Below are 5,595 nucleotides of genomic sequence, written 5' to 3'. Positions count from 1 at the left end.
GGTCGGCGGCGGGTGGTGCAGCGGCAACGGGCACCGACGGCTGAGGCGAATCCGGCGGCGGCGGCGCAGAAATCGAGGCAGGGCGGGGCGCTAGGGTTTCAGGCTGGCTGGCGGCTCGCTCGATGGCTCGGGTCTTGAAAGGCCGCCCGGGTGCTTTGTCCGGGTCGGACACGGCCCGGTAAGGCGCTGGACTTTTTTTAAAAAATAATTTCGCGCGCAGAAGAACAAATAAAAGAAATACTAAACAGACTTGAAAAATCCTGAAATAAATTTTCCCCGTCCTCTAAAAATATAGCGGACAAAGTAAACATTTATTTGGGCCTCTAATGCAATTTTGAAAAACGCATATTTTTCCTAATTCAAATAAAATAGCGATAAAACTCCGAATGAAATACTTATTTGATTTTAACATTAAATCTCCAATATTTCTTTATTTTTGGGAAGTCATTTTATCCCCTCTCTTTTATTTTCATAAAATAAATATCCGAAGAGAAAATAATTAAAATCAAACGATCCTCATTTCAAAATTTGAGAAAACTCAAATATGAAAATAACGAAATCCCCAACTCTCTCTGTGGGTCCTTGAGTTGCGTAGAATTTCTAGGATCAAGCCAAAATGCAATAAAATATGATGTGCAATGATGATCTAATGTATAACATTCCAAATTTAAAATTTGTGATGTTACACGATTCTAAGCCGTAAAGCATGGCACACTGAACTATCGAGTAGTCATCAGCTTTGCTCTGCCAGATGTTCTTAACGTCATCAGTAGCATATGCAGGAGGTCTAGCACCTAGCGGTGCTTGTAAGACGTAATTCTTCTGTGCAGCAATGAGGATAATCCTCAAGTTACGGACCCAGTCCGTGTAGTTGTTGCCATCATCTTTCAACTTAGCTTTCTCTAGGAACACATTAAAATTCAAAGGAACGGTAGCACGGGCCATTGATCTACAACAACATAGACATGCAAAATACTATCAGGTACTAAGTTCATGATAAATTAAAGTTCAACTAATCATATTACTTAAGAACTCCCACTTAGATAGACATCCCTCTAATCATCTAAGTGATCACGTGATCCAAATCAACTAAACCATGTCCGATCATCATGTGAGATGGAGTAGTTTTCAATGGTGAACATCACTATGTTGATCATATCTACTATATGATTCATGCTCGACCTTTCGGTCTTAGTGTTTTGATGCCATATTTGCATATGCTAGGCTCGTCAAGTTTAACCCGAGTATTCTGTGTGTGCAAAATTGGCTTGCACCCGTTGTATGTGAACGTAGAGCTTATCACACCCGATCATTACGTGGCGCCTCGGCACGATGAAGTGTAGCAACGATGCATACTCAGGGAGAACACTTGTACTTGAAATTTAGTAAGGGATCATCTTATAATGCTACCGACGTTCTAAGCAAAATAAGATGCATAAAGGATAAACATCACATGCAATCATAATATGTGACATGATATGGCCATCATCATCTTGTGCTCATGATCTCCATTACCGAAGCATCATCATGATCTCCAACGTCACTGCTACCTCTTGAGCACTACGTTGGTTTTCCCTTGAAGAGGAAAGGGTGATGCAGCAAAGTAGCGTAAGTATTTCCCTCAGTTTTTGAGAACCAATGTATCAATCCAGTAGGAGGCTACATGCAAATCCCTCGTACCTACACAAACAAACAAGAACCTCGCAACCAACGCGATAAAGGGGTTGTCAATCCCTTCACGGCCACTTGCGAAAGTGAGATCTGATAGAAATAATAATAATAAGACAAATATTTTTGGTATTTTTATGATATATATTGAAAAGTAAAGGTTGCAAAATAAAGTAGATCGGAAACTTATATGATGGAAAATAGACCCGGGGGCCATAGGTTTCACCAGTGGCTTCTCTCAAGATAGCATAAGTATTACGGTGGGTGAACAAATTACTGTCAAGCAATTGATAGAAAAATGCATAGTTATGAGAATATCTAGGCATGATCATGTATATAGGCATCACGTCCGCAACAAGTAGATCGAAACGATTCTGCATCTACTACTATTACTCCACACATCAACCGCTATCCAGCATGCATTTAGAGTATTAAGTTCATAAGAACAGAGTAACGCATTAGGCAAGATGTCATGACGTAGAGGGATAAACTCAAGCAATATGATATAAACCCTATATTTTTATCCTCGATGGCAACAATACAATACGTGCCTTGCTTCCCCTGCTGTCACTGGGAAAGGACACCGCAAGATTGAACCCAACGCTAAGCACTTCTCCCATTGCAAGAAAGATCAATCTAGTCACTACTAGAAAAACCCCTACTAATGGCGCACCTAATATGGCCATTAATGGCGCATCAGTGGTGCGCCACTACTAGCACGCCATTAGTAATTTTTACTAATGGCGCACCACTGGTGCACCATTAGTATCTGGTATACTAATGGCGCACCTAGCAGTGCGCCATTAGTATACCATTCGGTGCTCCACTGGTATTCCCTCTAGGTACGCCACTAATAACCTTATAGGTGCGCCACTAGTAATAAAGGAAGGTGCGCCACTAATAAGGGCTTAAATGCGCCACTAGTAATGTATTTGGAAAACAAAAAAAAATCCAATTTTACAGAAAACAACCTATAAGGAAAATAATTTAAAACAAAAAATGAAATAGAATCATATTTTTTATTATAGTAAGAATATTACAATGTCTTTACAAGTATCCAATAAAAGGAAAATTGCAAGGAAATAAAAGAAAATCCTAAAACTAATCTTCTAGTAATCTTTTCTTCTTTTTCTTCACTTTATCCCTGCAAAATGTAACAAAATAAACAGAAATACAAACAAACTATTTATAACATGTCAATATTGTCATTTTTTATAACATGTCAATACTGTCTTTTCCATAATTACATGGTGTGAATATTGTATGAGTAAGATTATAATGGAAATGAATTGCAGAGGACATATGAGGTTCAACACTAATCATCGACAACAAAATCGTGCAAGAAATGATTGATCAGTAAATGGACAACCTTCTTAGAGATTGTCATGCGATGTCCAATGAATCAACAGGAAATAAGTAACATGCCTTCCAAGACATAATTCACTATTACACATAAATGTATATCCCAAACTGAAGAACGTGCTAATATGTAATCATCATTTAGAGATACCAAACTGGAAGACCATTCATTTGGTCGCAAATGACCTACTTAACTAGTCCTTGACCATCCATCATGCGCAAGAGCAAAGATAAAGATGGGCCTTGCAGCAGCGCCCAGCCCTTGGAACAGTCCATTGCATTATGTGGAACATGCTCAGATTAAGCACTATATCATCACAACTTAACAAAAGTAAATCTGAGACACATCAAAACTAAAGATTCATCCTACTTGAGGATCGTCACTAATCATGGACACCAAAATCTTTCATTTGCAAGACATGCTTCATGAGTAAATGCATAACCTTTTGGCATATAAAGCTTACACATTTTTCTGCATCCAGTAGCAATTAGGTAACGAAAACAGTGAGCGGCTTAGATGGGGTACAAATTGAAATAACACTGTCCAGCAGTAAAAGAACCATAGCTAGTAAGTGACCAACACTGTCCACACACGCATCATACTAGACCAAGACCTCATCAGGCCAGACAGAGGCAGTGTAGCGCACTAGGCTAGAGCTTAGAGCTATGCATGTACATTGATTGTTATAGCAGTGCAGCGACAACTACTTGTTGAGATGCATATAAATCATCTCCTTGCTTGAAGTAGAAAGAAAGCAGAGTAAATGGCCCTGAAGATGTTGACTACTCACTTAATTAGAAGGTAGTGAGAGAATCCCTTGCCCAGTTGGGACGAGTTTCAGACCGGCGGTGGAACTTGTTCTTGCCTGTTGAGGATCCTCAATGGACAAGAGAATGAAGGCATCATCAGCTGACACACAAAAAAGGGCTCTCTGAAAACTAAAACGACCATGGGGGTGCTGCTGCTTACCCGAGCTAGGAGCCATCTTGTAGGAGGGGAGTTTGCCCTCGTACACGGCATGGTCGTTGGCCCAGCTCGTCTGCACCACACCAGAGCAAGCGACCAAGGCACTGGTCATGCGTCGAGTTGCGTTGACAACGGAAGAAAGTCCGGTCTTACACACAAGTAAAGACTGAATGTTCAGTGAACATGTACGTACATTATAATGGCAGTCCATACAGAATAAAAATGACTCCACTTGTGGCATCAGATAAATTGAACCAAGCGGGCCAATGGATCAATTTGACGGACAAATTAACCCAAAAGGATGGCATGTACGACATCCATCCATCCATCCATCCAACCAGCAAGCATCAATTAAAGTGCTCATTCATTCATTCATTTATTCATTCAGGAGACATGATGAGATGGATATAGTGAGCAATCTAACCTAACAATCCGTCCATAAACAGCATGCAATGGAATTAATTAAGCCCGAATCTGGGCATGGAGATGCAAAAGCACAAGAGAGGAGGAAGAGACCGAGAGGTGCATTCAGATTGAAACTGAACTGAACTGCACAATGTCAATCAACACCACCAGAAAGAAGAATTGCAATCAATCAAATTGGCAAGCTAGATAAGATGTGCTCACCATGTCCACCTGCAGTAGGCAGAGGAGGAGGGAGCAGCCATGCATTGTGCACCTGCAGCAGCAGCAGCAGCAGCTCGTCCGGAGCAGCCTGCCCTGCACATAAAACGAACCAATGAGGGGACGGGAGGGGAGATGAAGAAGATGGCCTGCAGCCACACGCACCATGGTCGGGGTCGAAGATCCGTCACCGGAGATGGCCTGCAGCCATCGTCTGTCGCCCGGAGGTTGAGGCGTCGTACCTCCATGGCTAGGCTAGGCTAGGGGTTCTGGCATCTCCGTCCTGGCTTCTGTCGGCCCTAGATGGATGGCCGCGGCTCAGGTCGACGACGTGATGATGCGCCGTGGATCTGGATCTGGGCGCTCCTCACCTCCCTGGAAGCTCGCTGGAGAAGGCCTTCCCTTCCCTCCCCTCCTCTCCTCTACTGGGAGAGAAGAGGAGAGAAGAGAAGAGAAGGTGAGGTGCGGCAGCGCTGCAGGGAGAGGAGGCCGCCATGACCGGGCTCCTCCTGCTGCCATGGTCGCCATGGCATCGGGCTAGGGTCTCGGCCCGACCAGGCAGACAGAGGAGAGGATAGGGAGGTCGCCGGCGTGGCGTGGATGGGGAGAGGAGGCTGCCGGAGAGGTGATGCGGAAGAGGAGATCGGCAGCGGCGTTGGGTCAGAGCCGGAGGAGAGGCGGGTGGCTGTGTCAGGAGGAAGGGGAGGGGAGAGAACGTGACTAGAGGGAGGGGATAAGGGGTGATAGCAATGGCGCACCGGTAGGGGGTGCGCCATACGTATAGATAGCAATGGCGCATCTCTTACTGGTGCGCCATTACTAGTTAAAACTAGTAATGGCGCACTTTCCCCCTGGTGCGCCATTGGTAAGTATGGGGAGGGGTGTGGGGCCAGGACAAAACTACTAATGGCGCACCACACACTAAGTGCGCCATTAGTAATATGGCCACTAATGGCACACCCATATCTGATGCGCCA

Source organism: Triticum dicoccoides, chromosome 5B (genome assembly GCF_002162155.2).
Source record: "Triticum dicoccoides isolate Atlit2015 ecotype Zavitan chromosome 5B, WEW_v2.0, whole genome shotgun sequence".
Taxonomy (NCBI): Eukaryota; Viridiplantae; Streptophyta; class Magnoliopsida; order Poales; family Poaceae; genus Triticum; species Triticum dicoccoides.
This window is presented reverse-complemented; position numbering follows the sequence as displayed.